The 25919-nt window shown below is 43.9% G+C and overlaps 1 long non-coding RNA gene across 1 annotated transcript; it reads right to left on the bottom strand.

The window, feature by feature from the left end:
* Positions 1-3211: 3211 nt before the first annotated feature.
* Positions 3212-22856, bottom strand: LOC129338313 (uncharacterized). The gene is made up of 3 exons (XR_008597937.1): positions 22703-22856; positions 12514-12663; positions 3212-3301 (listed from the first exon to the last, which is right to left on the bottom strand). It is a non-coding gene; the product is annotated as an uncharacterized LOC129338313 (long non-coding RNA).
* Positions 22857-25919: the final 3063 nt, after the last annotated feature.

The raw sequence follows: 25919 nt of genomic DNA, 5'->3' as shown, positions 1-25919 counted from the left end.
TCTCCTCCACACCTTACCAGCTTCAAAACCAGAAGCAATCCATGTGGGGAAGTAAGATAGATGCATGAACAACCAACATGGCTACCCCATCATAGCTACTTAGGCCTTAAAGCCACAGAAAAACATACCATTGTCCTCAGCTAAAATACCAACAAGATCTAAAGAAACAAGCAGAGTGAAGCTAAGAAGGCCACAAAGTCTTCACGGGACTTAGGGTTGCGTCCCTTGGGGCGGGAAATCCCTGGAGATTTTGGTAGTGATGCCTGGAGAGGGAGAGACCATAGCATGGTATAATGCCATACAGTCCACCCTACAAAGCAGCCATTTTTTCCAGGGAAACTGATCTCTTGTCATCTGGGGATCAATAGTACTTCTGGGAGATCTCCAGGCTCCACCTGGAGGATGGCAACTCAGGGAAGAAACTTAGAAGGCAAAAAAAAACCCCTCAGTTTAAAGAGGGTGAGATAACTGACCTCCAGCAGCTACGCAAGCCTCCCAATTAAGGGACCAACTGATAGTTTGAGAATGATGGTTCCAACTCTCTCAAGCTGGAGAAAGGCTATTCCCCCCCCACCCACACCCCCAGTTAAAGAAGCTTTGAAGGAAGGATGACTGTTTGTGATGTGTACATTCATTCCACTTCACCTCTGGTAAACAGGTTTTCTGTATTGTTTCAAAAGCTTGGGAAACCTCTTTGACCAGAGGCAACAAAGAGATATGCAGACACCATGGGAAACGAAAGCTCTCTGATTACTTTCAACTCATAAAAATTACCATTCTGTGCGAGAGGTGGGGCAGTAGCCAATAGACTCTTGTGCTAAGCGTATAGCGCTGAAAGCTGGGTCCTTCGCGCTCTTTCATGAGCTTATGTGCATTTGTTCATGTATCTTTCTCAGAGGCAGCCGTCATACTGTGAAGAGTACAGAAGCTTAATCAGGTTCTTAGACGAAAGATACACTTGGAAGCAACCACAATGCTCTTGCCATGGATTATCCAGAAAACCACATATCCTATTGCCTAGAATATGCTGATCAAATTTCCAGCTTCACACGACATGCAAATTTAAAGATAAAGCAAAGGCACTGACAAATAGGTTTCCTGTTTGCTTTTAAACATCTCCTGTGTTTGCTTTTAAACATCTATGTTTGCTTTTAAGCATCTTCGATTTTTTGTTGTTGTCGTTGAGTAGCCGTGTTTTAATCTGGGGAATAAAAACAGCATTTCACAGAGATCTGTTGCTTCAGCATACAGTGCCAAGAACTGAATAGATTATTAAGAATTCAAGCCACATACACAGGGACAATTTACTTCAAAGTAATGTTAAGGAACCTCCAACACCGCAAGGTAAGTTAATCGCATATTCCATTCATTTGCAATAGGTACAGAGGTTAACTCGCACTTAATTAGAATTAATTTTAATTTCACAGGAATAAGGAAAGCACATTTTAAAGCGTCCCTCTTGACATAATATCTCTCAGGCTCTGAACAGCAGTTCTTTACACAGCTTCCACTCCTGTCACCCGCCTCGTATCCCCTTCCCCCCAAACCCTCAAGCAGGAAGCATCTGCAAGAGGGAATGTATTCTGGGAATGATGAGGTGACATATCGCTGGGGGACGGAGAATGTAAAAATAAAAACAGGAAAGCATATTAGGCTTGTGTTTAAATTTCTACTGTTTTTTTGGATAAGGAGAAACAAGAAAGTAAGCAGGGGGTTGAATGTGAAAGAAACCCAGTGGGAAAAAGAAAGAGTGGACACCTTTCATCCGACCAAGCCTGACATATGAATGAGCTTCCTTGTCAAGGATATTTGGGTTGCCAGCAATAATGCCCAGTCCCAGCTTTCCTTTTGGAAAGGGTGTAAAAGCCTTGGCAGACAACTGCAGTCGCCCTAGAGGCACAGAAGCCAGAACACAAGTACACAAAAACAGCCCTAACATTCATAACCTTTTAAGGAACTTCTTATTTCCAAGCTTTTCATGAAAAAAGCGAGGGGGGGGAGAGAACTGCACGGCGCATGATGTCAGAGGCTCTTAGTTGCCCCTTACCACAATTATCTGCAGTCCTGAATAATGGACAAAGCTCTCCTGGCTATTTGTGGCTTTATCCAGTCTGCCCTGTCATCCCCCAGGAGTCTCCCTTCCCCTAGAACCACACAGCTGACTATCCTAACCACATGCTCCGCTGCCTCGAATTCTGTCCCCTACAGCAAGTGATTCTAATCTAAAGCCAGCTACAGGACGGCCAGTCTACCACAAGACTAAGCAAACTAAGCGTCATGGATACCACGAAGCACAGCTTCCCACCCTGCAATCCTAAACCATGTTAACCCTTCTACGTCCTTTGGGCTTAGAGGAATGGCGCTCTGCTCAGGACGGCACGGTTCCTGTGGCCGTCCCCACCTTTTCATACGTTAAGTATTTTCTTTCAGACTTGTAGCGATTTGGAAGGACTCCCACTTTTGAACTTGTTCACTGTTCCCAATACTAGTTCAAAGTAAAAATGATCAGACTCTGGGAATCAACATTTAGATTCATTCCCCGGATAGCACGCTATGCAGCTAGAAGTAAGATTCAACAAGCATTTGGTATAGCTTTGCAAAATGCGCTCACTAAACAGTTCTGAGTGACAGAACTCTTTGTTTAGTTAAGCCAAAAAGATTAATGGTTTTACAGAGCCGCTCAAATATCTAGCGAGCCCCAACTTCTTACGTGTTGGCTCACAGCTTTAAATGATTCTATAAAAACACACCAATCCCAGAGTAATCACAGCAGCTACCGCTGGTTGTAACGCCACTTGCATCCCAAACCCTCCCTTTGTTCTCACTCCTATATGCCACTATCCCTTTAACCCTTCCTCCCCATATTCTTTTTAGCCTCCATTATTCCTCATCTCATCCCTTCTAGCACTTCCAGATAACCTCTTCTGACCACAGCTTAAAGAATGTAGCATGTCTTCCCCGCCCCCTTCTCACCATTTCAGGCCTCTTCTCTGCAGTGCTCTGGACTTGGTGTTAGGCTATGGGTGACAGGATATGGTAGGCAGGCCCCTGTACCATTGCAACAAGAAGTCCAAGCTCTTGGTTAAATGGTTTTATTCAGAAATCCAATCATTTCCATACATATGTCCATAGAATTACTCAGAGGCAAGGAAGCATCTAAGCAGTACACGTGTCCTTGATAGGAATAGGAACTTGAAGAAAGCACAGCTCTCAATACTCAATCATTTCCCCCCTTCCCACTTAGACCACTGGTTTGCGCCTGAAAAGGTCTGGGAACTTCTTCTGGAGTTTATACATCAACCTAAACAGGACAAAGAGGTATAAGAGTCAACGGCAACATTGCAGACAGTACAAGGTCACTTCTGTGAGCTTCAAAAGAAAAAAAGATAAGACAGCTGCGTTCTCAGGCTGCTAGAGGGAGAAACAAAAGTGATGGTTAGAGTATTTGCAAAATGAAATCAAGATACAGCATTAGCAATGGTTCGACACATAGAACAATGGTATGGATGTAGGCGTACAGGCATGACACTTGGGGAAGTACTGTTCTATAACTACAGAACCATAATCATACATCCGCTGCTTTTGTATCTGCAGCACACAACACATTCCTTTTCTAAAGGATTTCTTTCAGAACCATGAAAGCCAGCTGAATAAATCTTACACCATGACCTTAATCATGCTGATTTAGAACTCTCGTGAGTTCTATTAAACTTCCTCCAGACTATATATTATGTCACTTTAGATAACCGTGAGAAATAAAATTTTAAAAATGCAACGCTCCCATATATGCACAAAACATTGAGACACCTGCCCATTGCCATGGCATGATTCTGTGCTCTGGGCTTACCTCCTTAGTATTAAAATCTGTTGAGGGAAGGTAACCGACCCATCTCTGAACTGGTTGTTGCAATAGGATTGTAGAGCTGTAACGGATTTACCTTCCCTTAGATGAGGCATACCCCAAAGTGTAATTAATTCAGAAACAGACAAGTTATCCCCCCTCCCAGTCAAAATGCAACCAGAATGGCTGTTTCCTTCTTCTCTCCCCTCCCCTCCCCTCCCTCCTCTATGCACTATTGGTAGGGGTGGTTGGCAGGGATCACTATCTTGGGCATCGTATTTTATTGTATTTCTACTGTATTTTATGCTTGCTATGATTATATAGTCTTACTATGTTTTAAATGTATTTATACTGTTGTGATCTGCTCTGAGCCCGCTTGCAGGGCGGGCAGGCGAGAAGTCCAATAAATGAATGAATGAAAAGGACAGACTATTCTTAAGACAGAAAGTTCTTACTTTTGCGTGCTTCAGAAATAAACCATTTGGGCTGTTATAGCGAGGCATGCCTCCCCTTTTAAGCTAGGAGGGGGGCAGTGTTCCTCGCCTATCAGAAGACTGGGGAAACCTACTTCATTTCCATGTAAATATCTTCAAAATCAAAGTAGGAGCCACTGATGTCATTCCAATTAATCGCAGCTTGAACCAGACTTTATATATATATAAAGACAAGTGTCCTCACTGACTCATCAATGCCCAGCCCAAACCCCTGGACCTAGAAACATGAAATTTGGGGAGAACATTCCTTTCATGATGTAAACACCCACTAAGAAGGGATTTTAAGAAATTCACCCCCTAAGGGGGTCAAAAGGGGTACAATGTGTTTTCCCAAAGGGATACAGCTTCCCTGTGTGGCTGGCAGGCTGCTGCCTGCTTGCGCCCCCGTCCACTGCTAGCTCGGCCACTCTTCCCTAATTGGGCCAGCCTTTCAAGGTCATTTGCATATGCGGGCTGATTGGGGCTTACAACATTCCACACCTCATACACACACACACCCAGAGACAGTTGGAACACAAAGGTCATTTGCATATGCGGCCTGATTGGTCCTCACCCCCCACATTCAGAACAGTGTGCAGTTGCTATTGGAAGTCATTGAATGTGTCCTGAGATCAAATGCACCTCCCAGTCTTCCCCTCAAAGTTTACTAGGGTTGCCAATCTCCCTGTGGGGCTTGGCTTTCCTGTGTGATTGGCAGGCTCCTGCCTGCTTGCACCCCCATCTCTCTGACTGGTCAGCTGTGGAACTCTTTGTTCTGAGGTAAAAATCAGGTGAAGGAAACTGCAGACAGCTGAAGAAAAATGGTATAAGACTCCTGAATAGGAATAACACACTTAACTTTATTCAAACACCTTTGTGAAGCTCGGGTGCTATGCTATTATACTACAAAGCTAACTTTTAAAAAAAAACAAAGCATGTTACCTTCCCATAAGTATTATAACTGGATTTAAAGTAGTTAAATACTGTAGCAAAGCATGGATACCAAGATAGTTACAAATATAGCTAAGCCCTTAGCTTTTCAGCCACAAAAGAAAAGAACCAGTACATCTACAACTAGTGTTTCTATATTATATATTTACCCAGTCATTTGCATAGGTAACAAAATGCCAGCTGTGCCTCTGAGTTAGCTTCAGCTTCTTCCCCCACGGACAAACTGGATGGATGTTTTTGCCTCGTTTTCAGTTCCACACTCTCTAAATTCCTTTTTTTAAATTTTTATTGGATTAGAAATTATGTAAATATTCCATACAATCATTTCCCTTTAAATAATTTCTGTTCTAACCCCCTCCCTTTCCCCCCCCTTTTGTTGACTTCCAACAGTTTTCCAACCCCTTGTCTATCTTTTTTCTTACTCATTTCAAACTTACTTTATACTATTAAACCTACTTTCATTCTCTTCTAAGCTTACATATTATGTTATAACACAGTACTACCTTTATTCCCTTCCCCTTTTACCTTATAAGACTAACTATTACATTTCTAGCATATATTCTTTAATAATATAACATTTTATCCATTTACTATCTCTCTGAATTCCTGATTCCACTTTGCTTGACTTAAAATGAGCATCTCCATTACATTTTTTTAAAAAGGTAACAAGCATCACATTCAGGATCATCACTTCTATTTCCTTAGTTAATTAAGATCTTGAACTTTATTATGTGTCTTTCTTTTGATTAGTCCATTCAGACAATAAGCTATACAGTGCAATGAACAATTAAACAGATACCTCCAACCCTTTGCTGAAAGCATTGCAGCATTCCAATAAACAAATCACTCTCAGTTCAATCACTGCTGTTACAAAAGACTTTCAAATTACAGTGTTACGGATATAATTCCATATTGCTTCTTCCCATATTGTCCAGCCCACCAGTTTAAGATCTGTCTTTCAAACCCTGCACTCGGGGCCCTTGGATCTGGGTTGGTAATATTGGAAGAGGAGGATTAAATGCTGTCCCTTTCCTCAGGTTTCAGAGGGGGACAAACCAAAGAGTTAGAAAGGTAAAGAGATCAGAGCACTCTGCTCTACTCTGTCCTTTGATATGTAGATTTCTATTATCAGGATATCCTCCTCCTGACTTCCTCGCTCTCACTTCTTCTCTTCCTGGCATTGTTCCAGGCAACACCTCTCTCTTCTCCTCCCTCCATCGTGGTAGCATGGATGCAGGCCTTCTCCTGCCATTCATGTCCATCCTTAGACTAGATAGGTAGTTAGGATCTGTCCCTCCTCCTTTCCTATCAAAGTATGGAGTTACTACAATAAAGAACTCTCATTTCTTTTCCAAATATAAAGCAAGTGTATGCTTTTATTATTTTATCTCCTGCACACATACCAGCCAGCAGAACCAGCTCACAACCACCTATAATCACGCTTCCTATGCCAAATAATAGACTCTGCTAATGGCCCAAACATGGAATTCTTTAAGTTTTCTGGGGCCTACATAACAATTTATTTATCAGGTAAGGCTTGGGTCTTGGTTGCAGCTTGGCCGCTTAATGGGAGGTTTGGAGCTAGAACATGGAGCTGAAGTTTAGAACACAGAACCAGCCAGAATCCCTGTTCAAATACCATTTTAAGCACGCTGCCTCTAGGATACTGCCCTGAGACAGCTGCTACTGTTCGACCTTCTCTTTTCATCCATCTTCCACAGATATTTCCTGACAAACAAACAGCAATAAACGGATCATGTGCAAGCAGCATGACAGCCCTAGGTTTGCGCATGTGTGACCTGGAACCGATGAAACACTGGCCATGCCTGCAAATATCTATTCTATGGCTGCCTGCTGATGCTTTGCTGTTTATCAAGTCTGTTTAGAAAGGGGAAGGGAGGCAGCCACTGCTTCCAGCAGATACCCCGTGACAAGGTGGTCAGCCATAAGCTTGGGAAGCGGAGAGAGGCAAGACAGAGAGGCACGCGGGTGCTCTGCTCCCATGCCAAAGGCAAAGGCTTCATGCAAAGCCATCACTGCAGCATCTGATAGAGCTAAACAAAGAGCGTTGAAACCTGCCCTTGATGAAGGAGGTCTCAAAAGGAACACATCCCATTCAGAGACTATACAACACGTGCAGCATTATAAAAGCATAACAGAAAAGAAGCAAAAACAGCAGGCCACCCAAAGAGTTCAGCCAGAGATGCAGAGAAGAAGGTAATGAAACAAACAACCACATACACATTGGGGGAGGGGGAGTTGCTGGATATTTCTCTCTTCCCTTCCTGCCTGTAAGATTCCAATGCCCAGGAAGGGGTTCTGCTTAACTATTGACCCTCTTTACTTCCCAGGGCAATTTCAGTCCGTTCGTTCACTCCATTCATAGCCTTAACATGCCTTTAGCCCACATTTCCGTCATTTCTTAACCACCATTTATCCAGTTTTGTTAAGCCATCAAGTAACTGCAAACACCTTCTCTCTGAGGATTTTTCATGTTCCATCAACTGCAGGATCTCTTGATTCAATCCTTTTCTCCTTCACGTAAGCAAGGGGGAGAAACAGCCTAAGCCCTAATCCCAGAAGATGAAGGAGGAGGAATAAACAGATCCCAAGATGGGGCACAAAAGAGACAAACTGCAGCACAAAATTAAACCGTTTAGTTTTTTTAACCTTCCTATAGGTACAGTAACTGTAACACTTTATCCACCAGGCCTCTGTTGACAGAAGTGCAAATAAGCAACTTCACACTGCAAAGGGATTATAACACTAAATAAATACTGTAGAACCTATGCTAGTGCATACTGCTAGCTATGCAAGTTTGCTGGATCACACATCAGTGTGATACTAACCATAAGGGAAGTTCCATGTTATCCATGATCCTCCTTTTCAAATAATAGATCATTCTTCAAAATGTTAAGAAAAATAAATCCGTACAGAGATAGTCATTTTGAACAATGTTCCTGCAGTTCTACAGTAAGACGGGCTATGTTTCAAGATAATATTTCCCTCCATAATTTAAAAATCTGTCCTACGCTGAATAAACAGAAGGGTTTTTTTAAAGAAATACAAAACAAGATTCAAAAATCAGATTTTGCACAGCCCTTTGGCGACTCCCTCCAGGGTTCCACAATGCATGTTAGCAAGAGTCGCTACAGACACTTGGAACACTGTAGGGGGGGAAATCGAAAAGAGTCCAGTAGCACCTTTAAAACTAACCAACTTTACTGAAGCATAAGCTTTCGAGAACCACAGTTCTCTTAGTCAGATGCGTCTGACGAAGAGAACTGTGATTCTCGAAAGCTTATGCTACAATAAAGTTGGTTAGTCTTAAAGGTGCTACTGGACTCTTTTCGATTTTGCTACTACAGACTAACACGGCTAACTCCTCTGGATGTAGAGGGAAAGCATCTACAGAAGCTGCAGCAGAAAACAGCAGGTAAGTAAAAGGTTATGTGCTCACTCACTCCTCACTGCTACTTCTGTACTCCAAATCTACCTTCTCAAAGCTGCCTTTACCTTCAAAAGGGAGAGGAGAATAAGATATATTTGCACACAACATACAGCATAGCCCAGAAGGGGATTTGAGCTTAGCAGCATCCAAACAGCAGTTCCTTCACATACAACATTAGATGTCATAACACACAACAGAGAAAGAAAATAATAATGCACACACTAGAAATGCATGGCTATAAACTGATCAAATAAACTGTAGCCTGAAAGATAAGTTCAACTCTTGGTTACTCAGCATCCAAGTATTCTTACACAGACAAAAGTTCAACCCAATATTCCACGGGATTACTACAGTGCCAGAGCAGAGGGAGCTACGTGATTTACGTATTTAGAATAGTTAGTACAGGTGCTGAACATTATGCTAGTTTCAGAATGTTCTAATGCTGTGTACCGTTCAGTCAAGGCAGGTTATGCACCATAACTTAAACCAGACAGCCACAGTAGTCAACTTGGTTGGACTACAAGACATAAGTTTCAGAGAGTGCAGATTCTTCCATAGATGGATTATTAGTGCATGTGAGTGTGAGCTCAAGGCTAGTTCAGCTAAGGAACAAACATTTGTTATTACGTCGATTTGTGTTCAGTGTCCTTCCAAAAAGCAGCTTTCTCTGCTTTAGAAACAGGGGTATAAATCACAAATGTATATTCTGCTCTATTGGTTTTCTTCCCTTTAGAACATGCTTGTTTGGGAGGAAGCAGGGCTCATTTCGAGGGGGAACGCACAGGAACGCAGTTCCGGCAGTTCCCCAAAGAGGTCACATGTCAGGTGGCCCCGCCCACCTGACTCTCGGCCATTTTGAGCCTGTTTCAGTCTGGATTGGGGCCGAAATGGCCTGGATCAGGCATCTGACAGGTGGTGGATCACTCTCCCACTCAGCAGTGGCCCGATCCTGACCATTTTGGGGCCCTTTCTGGCCATTTTCGGGCCCTTTTTGCCATTTTGGGCCCAATTTCAGGCCTGAATGGCCAGGATTGGGTCCAGAACAGCCAGGATAGGTGATGTCAAAGGGTGTGGCACATGCAAATCAGTTATGCTAATGACACACTTCCAGTGATGTCAAGGGGCATGGCATGTGCTAATGAGTTATCCTAATAAGTTATGCTAATGAGTTCCTCCAGCTCTTTTTCTACGAAATGATCCCTGGGAGGAAGAATGTACACCATCAAACTGAGTTTGGAGGAGGAACACTGAAAAAGACCCACATTAAAAATGTCAAGAAAGCATTTGGGAGCGGGGAGAAATAGTGAAAAATAGTGATCAGTATAAGCAAAAGGGAGGAGCGTTTCCCCTGCTGAGCCAGTGTTCTTTCTGCATCAAGGTTTTTTTACTTGAAGGAATATTCAGCACTGGAATTTCATTCTCTCGAGTCCAAAGTGGTACAAGTCCCTCTTGTTTTTTGGCATGGGTACACAAGGCCCAAAGTATCTTCCATCAAGGTAATTGCTCATGGTATTACTTTACTCTCAGGAGTACATCAGCAAATCATTTGCATGGGGAGATACCCTAGTACCTAGTACCTGGGATGCATCCATATTCTTAACATATCCGCATCTGATTTAAGAGTTGGCAGAAGTGGCTTGTGGAAATATTCCTGCAAGTGAACTCCGTATTATGGGGAAGAGGCCCTCCATATCTGTAAGAACCAGGGCTTTTTTTCAGGGGGAACACGGGGGAACGGAGTTCCAGAACCTCTTGAAAATGGTCACATGGCTGGTGGCCCCGCCCCCTGATCTCCAGACAGAGGGGAGTTGAGATTGCCCTCCGCACCGCTTGGCGGCGCGGAGGGCAATCTAAACTCCCCTCTGTCTGGAGGTCAGGGGACAGGGCCACCAGCCATGTGACCATTTTCTCCAAGGGCAACCCACTGAGTTCCACCACCTCTTTTCCCAGAAAAAAAGCCCTGGTAAGAACACACACACACAACGAAGCTCCCATATGCTGGATCAGACCATCAGTCCCTCGAGATCAGTATTGTCTACTCAGACCGGCAGCGGCTCTCTGGTGGAGATCTTTCACATCACCTCGTACCTGATCCCTTTTATCTAGAAGTGCCGGGGATTGAACCAGGGACCTTCCGCATACCAAGCAGGTGCTTTACCACAGAGCCACGACCTCTCCCTGCCAGGTCAATATGTTTTTTTCCATTTCTGAAATAAAAAGACCTCATCCTGCGTTCAGCTTAACAGTCAAAAGGATTAACCTATTTGTGAGCCTCTCTTCTCCCCTCTCCACAACTTACTGAGGCAGTGAAGGGAACCAAGAGGAAAAGGGAGAACACGTAATGGCAAGAAAGTTGTAGTGGTCGAGGTACTATTTCCTCTTCTTCTCCCCTACGTATCTCCCTCCTTCCCTTTGCCACAGATTCCTTAAAGTCATACACAACCCAGAAGCTGTAATACAGCAGCAACAGCCGATGGGGGGGGGTCTGTTACTAGGCAACAACTCCAAATCCCTACAGCTCCTTTCCACTGCCTCCCTCCCGCCACCTTTCCTGGAAACATATGGTGTTAGAGATCTAAGAAAAGGAGCAGTGGCTTAGAGGGGGCAATTAGCTTTTGATAGCCAGCTTCTATGCCTGGGGAGGGGGGCCTTGCCTGCCACTCCCTTTCCCCAAATATTTTCACAATGGCTCTCCAGCAAAAGTTGTTCCCACCTCAGGGTTTAAACTAAGGCTTGATTTCCCCAATAGATAAATATCTACACTGGTTATACATCTGAATTAGTTGCAACTACTAAAAACAGCACATGTAGCATGAATCCACTTCTACCCCTCTGTGCTCTAAGCAGGGCAACTACTGTTTCTAGGATCTTTGCCGTCAAGTCCTTTACCTCTAATGGTCCATAAAATCCATATGTTACTGTGGGTTCCAAAAGGAGGCACAGCAACTGGATGGCTGACTGCAAGGACACAACCACAACTAATCAAAGCAGCAGAATCTGGCGATGGAGGGCAAACCCCACTGAATAAATGAAAGGAGATGACTGTAGCCACATATGGAGGCTAAACTTCGTATTACATGAGAAGATCCATAATCAGATAAAAGAACACACAAAAATGTCTTATTTTTAATGAGACCATGGATCCATCTAGGCCAGTACTGCCTATTCTTGACTGGAAACAGCTCTCTGGTTAACCAGAGACCTGTTAACCAAAGACCCGTTAACCTAAGGTCCCCGGGAATGAACTCAAGACTTCTGGATGCCAAATATGGGCTCTACTCCCATTTGTCAGATCTCCTTCAACAGTACCTATAGCAGGAACCCCAATGGTTAACGAACTACAGCACTGGGCAGTCCTCGGATTTTAAAAAGTGGCTATTAGCTACAGCAGGTAAGGGGGGAAAGGACACCTGTACTTTATTTTTCCCCTTAGAGGCAACTTCTATTTTAAAAAAAAACCTGTGCATGCAGTATTGGGAGGGGGGAGCTACCACCACAATTCCCGGTTGCTTTCAATGTAAAAAAAAACCAGGACAGTCAGTCATAGGCTGATTCCACACACGTTGGATAATGCACTTCCAATTCTCTTTAGAGATCATTTGGAACTGAATTTTTCGAGTGTGAAACAAAAAATCCACTTCCAAACGATAGCTAAAGTGCATTGAAAGTGCATTATCCAACGTGTGCGGAATCAGCCGTAAGTTCTGCTGTGTTACTATAGAATCAGGCCCTTCAAAACACACTGCGATTGGCAACATGAATAAAGCAATGCAGGAAATCACTTTGGGAGATCTTACCACTTACAGGAGATTTCTTTTAAGAACAGCTGAGTAGATTTTTCCAGGCAACTTCTGATGCTCTCTACCAAATCCCACTTCTGTAAAAGCTACGATTTCATTCTACCAAGAAAGCATTAGGTGCCACCTGAAGATATAGCAAGATGTGACCTGCAAATGGGGAAAAATCATTTAATGCACCACTCCTTAGCTACTGCATTGTTATGTAACTTTAGGATGGGGGTTAGCAATAATACTTAATATGTATACAGTTCTTGGATTGTTACAAATGCTTTACATACATAAAATCAGCAGCCTCCAACAACAGAACATGAGGTGAACCTGCATTCTTATCGCGGTAGAAACAGAGATGAAGGATGCTAAAGACAAGAGACAGGGGCTTAACCATGGCCACTCAGTGCATTCAAGACTTAAAGCACGTCCTTGGTTCTCAGCTCATGTTTCTACATACGTTATACCAGCTCTCACTGAATTCAGTGGCAGAAGCAGTCGAGTGTTCTCAGCAGGGTGATGAAAAGCTTACGTTTAGCAGGAGGCAGAGAGAACACTGGAACAACCCAACCTAATGAGCGTTCCCAAAATATCCATCACTTCTCTGACCTCTTCTTCCTGCAACCTTCAGATGTCTAATCTAAGAACAGCTCCAAAGCAATTCTAGTCACAGTCCATGTCACAGTCCATGTCACAGCAAAGTTCGTTTAACAAGTTTCAGTTGTCAAAGAGTGTGCTCTTCTCAAGTTTCCAGATGGCTCTTCTGATCTTACATTTGCTCCAAAAGAAAGCTAATTTGGTTTTTAAAAAGAAGCAGTACTGGCAGGAGCGACATTGAAAAGACATAAGAAGAACTGTGTGACATGTATCCATTTGTAATGGCTGTTTTATGTTCTCCAAAAAAGAAGGTACTAATGGAGCATCCTTGGACACCATAAGGTATTTTCCTCAAGTTTTTTATCAGCCTAGTATAGCTAGACGACAGCAGTTAACTTCTGAAAGGGATGCACCAGGGGTTATACCTGCTTGAATATGACTAGAGCTGCCACTTCCAGGTGCGCAGCCGTACTGTTCTGCAGTCAAACAGTAAGATCTGGGTCCAATAGCACCTTAAAGACCAACTAGATTTCCAAGGGATGAGCTTTCGAGAGTCAGAGCTCCATCTGATATGACAAAGTGGCTGTATCCCCGTATTCAGGGCTTTTTTTCAGCTGGAGCGCAGTGGAACGGAGTTCCAGAACCTCTTGAAAATGGTCACATGGCTGGTGGCCCCGCCCCCTGATCTCCAGACAGAGGGGAGTTGAGATTGGCCACTGAGTTCCACCACCTCTTTTCCCAGAAAAAAAGCCCTGCTCATATCTGACAAAGGGAGCTTTGACTCTCGAAAGCTCGTATCTTGGAAATCTAGTTGGTCTGTAAGGTGCTGTTGGACTAGGGCTGCTAGTTATCCTTCAGTAATAAAAGAAAGGCACTTTGCATATTCTCTATTATCAACTCAGACTACAGGACTAAACCCTAATGACCAGATGAATTAATTCGCTACCACCTTGTTGTGGAGTTGCCATCTTGCAAATCCTTGTCAAAGAGAACCAGACACTGACTATGGCACAACAGACACACTCAGACAAGTGGCAGCTCCAAAATTACTTGCTGCAGCAAGCTCACAAAAATAATTACTTCTGTTGCCTGGTTGATATGTATAGAACTTTTAGGATCCTTACACTGGTTGTCTATTGTTGTAGTCAGGGCTTTTTTTCTGGGAAATGAGGTGGTGGAACTCAGTGGGTTGCCCTTGGAGAAAATGGTCACATGGCTGGTGGCCCCGCTCCCTGATCTCCAGACAGAGGGGAGTTGAGATTGCCCTCCGCGCCATGCGGCCCGGAGGGCAATCTCAACTCCCCTCTGTCTGGAGATCAGGGGGCGGGGCCACCAGCCATGTGACCATTTTCAAGAGGTTCCGGAACTCCGTTCCCCCGCGTTCCCCCTGAAAAAAACCCCTGGTTGTAGTTATCATGTTGTGGACTGAGTTATGGTTTTACCGTTGAGTGTCTTAGATTTTTTTTTTTATTGTAAAAGAAAAAAGTTCGAAAAATAAAGTTAAAAAAAATTAATTACTTCTACTCTACAAGAAACACTAATTGAGTCCTGCTGAACGTCTGCAAATATTTTGGAAGATGTGAACTTGATACCTAAGGAGGCAGCTTATATGAAAATAAAGATACATCACATCTCATGATCTCTGCACCCTGGTGTGTTGTTTCACAGGCAAAGTTTATTCTTCTCACAGCTTTAAGACTAAAAAGAATGTAACATGACAAGCAAATCAACTCAAGGAAAAAATTCAGGGAATTTGAGGGGGGAAACACTATAATCTATGAAAGAAGCAAGCAGGTTTAATAAATAATAAACGTCCCCAAACCATGAATATCTCCTGGCTACCAAGCCAAAGCCTGGGCTCGTGTGGTGTAGTGGTTAGAATGTCGGACTAGGAATAAGACAACCGGGTTCAAATCCCTTGATTAACCATGGAAGCCTGCCAGGTGACCTTTGGCTCATCATAATCTCTCCATCTAACCTACCCTCTCAAGGTTGTTGTAAGGATTGGGGTGGGGGGAACAATGTGAAAAGCCATTTTGGGTCCCCAATCAGGAGAAAAGCAGTGTGTAAGTGGTGCTCATTCTCTCTCTTCTCCCCTCCCATCCCCCTTCTACTGTTGCTTCCATAGCCCAGTTAACAATATACATTAAAATATGACTTGGGTAACCAAATTCCAACCTCCTATTCACATACAGTTGCAAATAAAAGTTACTTGAAAATCAATGGGCTTTTAGAACACTAAATTCTACACATTGGCTGATTCCGCACACGTTGGATAATGCACTTTCAATGCACTTTATCAATCGTTTGAGGTGGATTTTTTGTTCCACACACAAAAAAATCTGTTCCAAATGATCTATAAAGAGAATTGGAAGTGCATTATCCAACGTGTGCGGAATCACTCAAAATCAGGCTGTGGACTCCCTCAGAATTCAATGGGACTTAATCCCAGGAGTTTATAGGACTGCAGCCTATAAAACCTATTTTAAACCAGGCTTGTAAGTCAGAGCCAAGCTACAAGTGACTCCTGACACAGGTTGGACACCTGTCAGCTTCCCTCAAGTTTTGATGGGAAATGTAGGCGTCCTGGTCTTACAGCTTGGCTCTCCATTTAATTGAAGTTTACAGAAACCCACACACACCCCTAGTAGAGGGGAAGGGGGGCAACCGGCGAGAGCCTGATGCCTGCATTCCCCTCCTGACTGCATGTTCTCCCTCTCATAGACTGCTGCTCTGTAAACTTCAATTAGATAGAGAACCAAGCTGCAAGACCAGGACGCCTACATTTCCCATCAAAACTTGAGGGAAGCTGACAAGTGTCCAACCTATGTCAGGCGTCACTTGTAGCTTGGCTCTCAGTCCTCACCATGCACTTGGGTCACGAAAAAAATAATAGCTCATCCCTCTCATACAAGCTTATGTTAGAACAGAAGTAACACTGATGAACTAAAGAAAACAACAACAAAAATCACCTAAAGTAGGCAAGTCTCACTTGTTAACAAGCCCCTTTAAGGTTAGAGCTACATACTACGCGTTGTTTTTTCAAGAAACAGAATGCAGTCACGAGGTCTCTGACTTAAGGGGGGGATTTTTGAACTCTAGAGGGGTAGCTGTGTTAGCCCATCAATTAAAAAATTAAGTGCCATCATGGTTCTCAAGGCGAGAGATGAGCAGAGCTAGGAAATATTCTCACAGAACTCCCATTTGCACCCTACAAAGTAAAATCAGTTCTCCTTTCCAACATAACATTTCAAACATAAGCAGGAATATACCCTAATTAAGATAATTTTGCTTGAATTCTCATTAATACCCAATACACGTCAGTTGTGCCCATAATCTTTTAGAAGCTCCACTTTGGCAAGACAAGATTGTTGAGGTATATATCTATTTTTATTTGTAGCTTAGCTCTCTGGTAGAGAAGATTTGATTGAGGACCCAAGAAGTAAAAATAACTATCCATAATGATGTTTACAAACCCATCATGCATCTTTTTTTCGGAAAGCACTACAATCTGTTTTCACACTGCATTCTTTAAGTCATACCACACTGGTTCCTAATTCTGTTTGCTTCCTTGTTGTGGATTCAGCCTTCCATTCCACCTCTAATGTTCACATCAGTCATCTATTAACTTCTTGCACTGCACGACCCTCCAAACTCAGTGCTGGCACTCTGGCAAGCTACTCTTAAGGCTGCTGTGACCTGCCACTAGAAATCACAATTGTGCGGCAGCTGCAATGAGAAACATCTCCTGTATTCATAAAGCTGACCACAAATGTTATTTACAAGCAGGGCTTTTTTTCAGCAGGAACGTGGTGGAACGGAGTTCCGGCACCTCTTAAAAATGGTCACATGGCCAGTGGCCCCGCCCCCTGATCTCCAAACAGAGGGGAGTTGAGATTGCCCTCCGCACTGCTTCAGTGGCGCAGAGGACAATCTAAACTCCCCTCTGTCTGGAGATCAGGGGGTGGGGCCACCAACCATGTGACCATTTTCGCCGAGGGCACTTTAAACTTTACAAAACTCCCCCCTTGTTCCAGCTGACCCAAAGTGACGTTATTGGCCTTGGGAGCATGTGTGCACTTTGCGCACACACATGTGGTACCAGGGGCACCACCTCCCACCAAGAGTTGCCCCCAGTGCTGGCAACCCACTGAGTTCCACCACCTCTTTTCCCAGAAAAAAAGCCCTGTTTACAAGACATACATAAAAAGAAAATTTACTGAAGTCTTAATTTAAAATGCCTCAGTCAGCATGCAAGGTTTCCAGTTATAATAGGCCGAAGAAAAGCTTGAGTTTTCAAGAGACTGGGAAGGCGTTTGAGAAAGGCTTCATTCTCCACAGTATATATACATTTCCTTTATCCTATGGTCAACTCCAGTCAAGCAGGTTTTTGAAGCAACAGAAACCTGCAAAATCTGTTTACCAGAGGCAAAAGAAAGATGAAGTTATGTACCATGAACATCACTTTTTTCCAAAACCTTCTGCTCCCTGGGAGAAAGAAAGTGCGTAGGAGAGACTGCAAAGACACACCATCACCTCACACAGGTTGATGAACAAGTCAAACTAGTTCCTGGTGTGAACTAACCCCCAATAATATACCAGTAGGTTTGCCAACTGACCATTCAAAAGCATGGCCTGCTACTGTACCTCTTACAGCTGTCCCGTGCACAGACTTCAGCAAGTGAAGCTTTTCATAGTATAGAGATAAGCATCATTTGTTAATGGTTACATATCAAATGGTTGCATAGGAGAACAGGCCTGTAAAAAGAAAACTTGGCAACTCTATGCACAGGGGTCCCATCGTAAATGCTCAGAGATTTCTTGGCAGAACAGTCAGTGTGGAAGAAGTTCTCTGACAGCAAAACATTTTTTTTAGAAAAACCCTGCTCTAGTTGTCATTACATTTTACAATCTGCACATACAGGTTTTTATCTTAAAAGAACTGTGGAGCGCATAGTCCAGTTTCTCTATGTTTTCCCATTCACTGCCCCCAAATTAATGATCCTCGTCTAAAACTTTCATCCTTCTAGCATTTATCCTAGCAGATTCTTCATTTATACAAAGAACATTTTCTGTACTGCCCAGAAGCATCCAGGTTTCCAGATTCTCGGAAGCATCTAGCTGAGGTTAATGACTAAGAGAAAGACCGTGTTTCTTTGCTCTTTGTAAAAGCAATGAGAAGTGTCAGGTCATAGTAACTCAGTAAAGTACAATCTTCTTTCTTGAGCACGCTCTTTCCAAGAACATTGTTTATGCTAGTTTTGCAACAGATGGAACAATGTCTGAAGTCTTGCTTAAACTTTACCAGTAAATGGTTACCAATCTAATAGGCCAGTGTAGCAGTGTCAAACTAGGATCTGGGAGACCCAAGTTTGAACCCCCTCTCGGGCATGGAAGCTTGCTGGGTGAACTTGGGCCAGTCATACACTCTTAGCCCATCCTGCCTCACAAGGTTGTTATGAGGATAACATGGAAGACAGGACAACAATGTAAGCCCCTTCGACTCTTCATTAGGAAGAAAGGAAGTGTATTAAATGAAGTAAATAATTTCAGGACTATAACCTAACATAATGTTCTCAACTCTTGTCATAAAATCTAGATACGTATTAGAACGTTGCAACTGAACCAGAAACCATTCCCCCTCAGGATTCTCACACACCACAGCCACCACAGCTTAATTTGTCAGTTGAAATCACATGGTATTCTTCCCCAAAGATCACAGAAGTATAAATAGCAGAGACACACAACTGGCATAATGGAATCAGACTGAGGTAGCATATAAAGAGCACGGGAAAGTGAGGAAACAGTTAAAATACTAAGAAACACTGTGTAATTAATTAATATTATAGTGAAATAAGGGATTGTGTAGTCTTGGCAGCAAAGCCCCTGGCAGTGACTGACAGTGCCATCCAAAGCAGAGTTATGTCACGCTAAATCCATAATGCACTTAGAATGGTGTGTCTTTGCATCGAATGGTTCTCTGTCTTACCTGTCCTGGTATCACAAGAGGTATGGTAGGTCTGTGGTTGCCATAGGCTACACTTTACTAATCTGAGGGAGCGCATGTATGCGCAGGAAGACGGGTCTAAGAAAGGAAATGCCAGGGACTTCAGAAGAGAGGAGGCCAAAGGAAGCCAGGAAGCTTGAGAAGTAAAGTAGTCAAAGAGAATGAAGGAAAAGCCAAAGACTGATGTCAGAGGAAAAAGAAAGCTGGAAGAATGGTCAGAAAGGAGGCCAGAACACGTCCAGAAACTGTAGAGGTGAGGAATTTCAAATATTAACATGAAAGAACCAGCCAACATTTTGGCTGCATGCCTCTACTAAGCTGCCAGAATAAAAGTAGTTCCTAAATAGATCAAAAAAGACCTGGATTGAGCACAGTGGCCTGTATGTAACCATTCCATGCACAGAATGAGTTCTCCTGTGCTCTTCTCTGCTTTTGCTGCCCCTTCAAACTCCTAGAAAGTGTCATGTCTGAGCCCCATCCATGCCAATGCTGATGCTGTTGTCAGCAATGCTAATGCTAATGCTAATGCTGACCTGTTCTGAATCAATGTTTCATGCTGTAACTTGATGTCATATTGCCAATGCCATAACTGTTTCTTTCACAGGCTTATTGCAGACTGTAGAAACTTTCAGTGCTTCTGACCCTGTATATTGCTCACTCCCCATGCACTGCTATGTCTCAACTTTCATCTCTTGCTTTCTCAGTGTCTCAACCTGATAGTACAAATATGCAAGACGTTCTCAGGACGAGTTCTGGTCAAAAGTCCTGTTTACTGTTGGGAGGGGAAAGGAGCAAATGTGTATGTTAAGAGGAAGGATTTTCCTACATGTTACTATTCCTGTCAATCTTGCTCTTACTGCTTAGATGCTTACCTTGCTTCTGAGTAACCCTATGGACATATCTATGGAGATGATTTGATTTCTGAATAAAGCCATTTAACCAAGAGCCTGGATTTCTTGTTGCAATGGTACAGCAATAGCCTGTCATCCATAGCCTGACAGAAAGATCAGTTCCAGAATTGTGGAATTCAAGGCAAATAATAGCAAGGGTGGGGTGCTGGGGTAAGCAAGGACAGGGGGGTGACGTTGCTTGTCCTTCCTCTTTCACAAGAAAAGTTCCACTGAGGAAAGGGGCCATTTTCATCTTCTTGTCCCACCTCCACATGGCTATTTCTCTTTGCTGATACCACAACCCCGTAAGTGACCTTTCCGCAAACCAGGGCAGCAAGAACAGAGAAGAATGAGGGGAAACTCCATGTGCCTTCCACACATGGATGGTGGGGTTCATTTATCTTGTTAGATATATTTATACCCTGCTTTTCTCCCCCATCTTACAGCATTGTCATCTATTTTGCTAGTTTGGTACAGTGGTTAAGACTGCCGGGACTCTAATCTGGAGAACTGGGTTTGATTCCCCACTCCTCCGCTTGAAGCCAGCTGGGTGACCTTGGGCTAGTCACAGCTCTCTCAGAGCTCTCTCAGCCCCACCCACCTCTCAGGGTGTTTGTTGTGGGGATGATAATAACATACTTTGTAAACTACTCTGAATAGGTGTTAAGTTGTCCTGTAGGGCGGTATATAAATTGAATGTTGTTGTTGTTGTTGTATCCTAACATTTTATCCTAGATTAGGCTGAGAGAGAGTGCCTGTCCCCAAGTCATCCCAGTGAGCTTCCATGGCAGCACGGAGATTTGAAGCTGGGACTCCCAGATCCTAGTCCAACATCCTAGCCACTACACCGTGCTGGTTCTCCACTGGATACAGGCCCCTTTCAACAATTTGAGCTTTGCAAACTACTCAACAACAACAGAGCAGTCTCCTGAGCCAATGGATGATCCTCCGTCTTGCTGTTATGCAGTCACGCCTGCCTTGCAAAGAACATTTACCCTGCCAAGCATCCTATAGACTGACTGACTGGGTCCACGTCTGCTTACGTTCAGTCGTGCCATAGTCACTTGCCAGGTTACTGCATGAGTTTGTAAAAAAAAAATGTAACACATGAAACAATCCTGAAGACATCTTCCCGAAGGCCACTCAACCCACACAAATTTTGGACCCAAGACATTCAAGCCCAGTTCTCTGATTTCAGCACTGCATTAGGCATCAAAGACAGACAAAGAACGGTCCTTCCTTATCATAGTAATTGCTAGTGGGGGAATCTATACAAAGACTGATCAAGGAGAGAGGAGACATTGAGGAAGTTTCTTTTCTTGGTCTAGGGCAATATTTCATATTCGCAGTACAGAATTATAAGCTGCAGGGACACCAGTTCAAAATATTCCATGAACAAATTTAAATTCAGGCAAGGAAATATAACTAACCATCCCAGAAGTACCAAACAGTCCCTTCCACTTGTGCACAAGAGCCTCACACAACTGGTTTGAACAAATCATCCAAGCAAACATGACAGACCCCTCTCCTAAGCACACCTCGTATTTCTCAGGGGCAATTATTCTTAAAGTGCCGCCACGAAACTAACCACATACCTAAGAAACATCCACAGTCCGAAGCATACACTTCAAATACTAGTTGGACCTGTTGCCTATGACAGCCATATAATTTCCCTGCAAAGTCAGCTTGGTTAAATGAACAACTAAAACCTTTCTTAAAAGGGAATTGGTAAGAATAAAGATAATCAGGGGATATAACTTACAGCACAGCATATCAACTCATCAGGTGGAGAAGTCAATTTGACAATCTAGGACATTCTTCCCCCAAAACTGTTGCATGTAGACAGCTACGGAGCACGCTACAGCTCCGGTTCAAATAAGAGCCCGAGAATTATCTGAACAGATTCTGTCAGAAGAGCATTACAAAAGCATTAAGTCATCCCACTTCATTGCTGTTTTGCTACCCAGTTTGCAACTCCAAATGTAAGAGGAAAACATCTACCTCGTAGTCCACAGATATTTTGCAACGGATAAACTGCAACCGTTTAAGGGGGGGGGGAGAACAGTTGGAAAAGCACAGGAATAACAGAGAAAGGAAGTACAGTACTCACTGAAATCTGCATCTGGATAAGAAACCAGGGGAATCTACGTTCCATTTTAGGTACAAGAGCAGCATTTGGAAATGCCTGCTATTCTAGTGCTTTCCAGTTCTCTCTTCCAAAAGCATGTGCATATACTCTGGTTTTTTAAAAAAAACAGTTTGTATAATTCTGCCCATCTCTCCCTCCCAGTTCCTTATTAAACCAGCGAGTTTTGCTCACTTGTTCCACAGGCTCCGGACAAGATGTTCCCCACTGAATACTTGGATAAGAAAGCAGGAAGCTTGCTTTTCCTCCAGAACCCAAAAGAAGGATTCCAATCACATAGTGCTAACAGCGGCCAGGGGGTGGTCGCGGAATGCACATACACAACAGCGACAACACACACAGCATGATCAGGACTTGGGGCTTGATTCTGGTGTGGGTGAAGAGTTTTACCGCCCTTTGGTAAAACTGTGCCCAATGCTGTGGTTGCAAAAGAAGAGGTTTCCGAGAGATCAAGAGAAATATTTGTCTGCCACCCCTCCGTAGGGACAGCCTTCTGCAAAGCAAACGAGATCTCACACACACTATGAAAGTAAAAGAAATAGTAGAGGAAATACACACACTGTATGTTGTGCCGAATAGCTGGAGGTGGGGGGCAGAACACAAGAAAGCAGCATCCAGTAAGGATAACCAGGATTGCTGTCGTGGATGAAGTGTGGCAGAGCTGGGAGAGAGGAAGTGACTCTAGATCTTCTTCCAGCAGAAAAAGTAAACAAATCAGAACTGCAAAAAAAAAAAGGGGGGGGGGGACAAGTTGAGAAATCTGAACTGACTGTGAGATTTAGGAATAAGAAGCGTAAAGAGTATCTGGAATCCCAGCCTCACCTAGATTGCCCTTTCACAGCCCTTGGCTATTCTGGCTGCAGAGGTTTCACTTGTCACAATTTCCCCCGTTTTTTTAAAAAAAAGACAATGAGGGAGGAAGCAGAGATCTTCTGCAGGAAAGAAGAGAAAGGGAAAGAGAAATTTTTTTTACAGTGTTATATTTCAACAAAAAGGCAGTAAGTGGAAGCAAAAGGGGAAAGGGTGTAGCTTTAAGAAAAACGGGACAGACAGTAGTGATCTTAATTGTTCGTCTGCTTTGGAAGCACCAAAGCCATATCAACAGCGCTGATATGAGCTGAGGACCGCCAAGCAAGCTTCAAATGCAAACCTAGAGGAGACACTGCGCAGTATAAGGCTCCTGCCAAGACCCCCAATATGTGATCTGTTAAAGAATTGCTTTGTGACATTTTTACCTTCAATTAACAGATTCTCAAGAGAGCTGATGATGGCTGTTTAGCCCACTCAATAATTGATGGCCATAGAACCACCATTTATTTGGCTACTGCACTGTTTAGCCACCCTTCCACTACTTCTCTAGACATCTTTTCTAAAGCAATTCTAAACAGGGCTTACTTACCGGGAAGCGTTCTTGGGATTGCTTAGGAGCTCACATACTCACACTCGCACTTTGTCCCCATCTCCCCCCACCCCAATTAAAGCATGATATATTATTTTTATTTCACTACAACTGTGATGTGTGACTCTCCACCCAATACAGGTGTTAAATAGCTTAGCATAACTACTGAGCAGTCTCTGTATTTCTCCTGATGAGATCTGACATTTACATAATTGTGTACTTCCTGCATTTCACGGCCCCTTGATCCTGCTGCTGTTGGTTTGTTTTCAGAGCTCCAGAACAGAATGACCATAGATAGGATCAGGGCTTTTTTTCTGGGGAAAGAGGTGGTGGAACTCAGGACTGTACAATGACGTCCCTTTGGGTCAGCTGGAACAAGGGGGGAGTTTTGTAAAGTTTAAATCGCCCTCGGCAAAAATGGTCACATGGCTGGTGGCCCCGCCCCCTGATCTCCAGACAGAGGGGAGTTTAGATTGCCCTCCGCGCCACTCCAGCAGCGCGGAGGGCAATCTCAACTCCCCTCTGTCTGGAGATCAGGGGGCGGGGCCACCGGCCATGTGACCATTTTCAAGAGGTGCGGGAACTCCGTTCCACCGCATTCCCGCTGAAAAAAAGCCCTGGTTAGGATCCACTCACACCACCTAAAGAAGCGGGCTCCGGTCCAACAAAAGCTTACGCTGGAATAAAATTGTGGGGTCGTGTTTATATAAAATATGTAGGACTTGAAGAAGATAATGATAAACCCCTAAACATATTTTTAAAAATCAACCAGTTAAAGCAAACAATAAAGAAGCTCTAAAGGAAATGACAATCTGTAAAAACACATTGGTTGACCTAGCTGGATCAAACATTTTTTTCGAGGGGGGAGGGCAGATGGTTGCAGTGAACATCCTCCAACAACTGCACAATGACTCACAGCACAGCTCTGATCCAGAGACATTTGTGGTGGAATAAAAATGAGTTACCCTTTAAAGTGCCACAAGACTCCTGGTTATCTTTCCACCAACGCAGCTACCCCTGTAGAACCTGAAGAGCCCCCCTGCGCAACCAGAACCAACCTCTCCAAAATCCTGAAGAATCCTCCTCTCCAAAAACAAGATTCAGCGTAAAAGAATCCACTCATATAGAATGGGGGCAATCACTTGCGATCATTGCAAAAATGACAGTGGGCATGTGCAGAATGCCCCATTGCTGCAAATTAAGCCAAAGACAACTATGCCTTTGAGCATATGCAGACTCCTCCTCCCTTGTCATTACAACTGATAATGCCTATCATGAGTTTCAGCATGTCACAGAGAACCTCTCTTCCCCTTCTCACCATTTATTTAGGCTAAAATAATACCTTCAAGCATATTCCCCCCCTATCCACAGAAGGGGGATATTTAGGTCAACTCATTCCATGCCCACACGCAGCATTTTTTAATTCATTCTGCACCCAGTCAAGTCGATTTTACTTTGATAAAGCGTGAATAGCAATTTCTTAATGACCACTGAAGAATTGTGCCTGGTCGTGTGGAAGCGATCTATTGCCACTCTTGGGTGTGTTATATCTTATTACTACACAAGGGAAAGGCGCCAACTTAGGCCCTATACGAATGGCCATCGTTTTAATTCTATATTTTTATTGTTCTATAATCTGCTGAAATGTTCGTATTAGTTTTTCACTTTTTGTATTAAGGGGGGCAGTGTTCATTTTGGTTTGTTTTTCTCAATCTTGCTGGTTACCTAATTTGTTTTGGGTTGGCTCTTTTCCCCTTCATTTTTCTCTTCAAGGCTAAAGACTGCTCTGCCTTTGAGCATATGCAGACTGCCATCCCCCATTTGTTGATGATCAGAATAAAGACAATGGTGCCTCTGAGCACGTGCCGAGTTCCTCCCACATCCTATTGAGAAGGCTAAAAACTGCCCTGTCTCTCAGCATATGCCGTGCCTTCCTCCACTAAAGATGGCTGTGCCTCTGAGCACGTGCAGAGTTCATCCCACATCCTGCTGCTGAGGCTCAAGACTGCCCTGTCTCTCAGCATATGCCCAGTGTCTTCCTCCACTAAAGCGGACCGTGCCTCTGAGCACGTGCAGAGTTCCTCCGCCACATCCTGCTGCTGAGGCTCAAGACCGCCCTGCCTTTGCGCCAATGCCGAGCGTGTCCCCCGCTTGCTGCCGCCGCTGCGGCTAAAGAGGATCGCGCCCGCGAGAGCGCGCAAAATGCCCTCGGCCCGACCCGGGCGAAAGACAACCGCACCTCCGGCAGAGGCCGCCTGCCCTCCCGCCCCTTTGCCCGCCGAGGCGGCCCCCCTGAGCGGACCGAAGGGCTCGTGAGCGGCGGTCGCCTCGGTTACCTCCGGGAGCCGCGGCTGCGCTCCCGCCCGGCGCCTCTCG

This window comes from Eublepharis macularius, chromosome 12 (genome assembly GCF_028583425.1).
Source record: "Eublepharis macularius isolate TG4126 chromosome 12, MPM_Emac_v1.0, whole genome shotgun sequence".
Lineage (NCBI taxonomy): Eukaryota > Metazoa > Chordata > Lepidosauria > Squamata > Eublepharidae > Eublepharis > Eublepharis macularius.
This window is presented reverse-complemented; position numbering and strand designations above follow the sequence as displayed.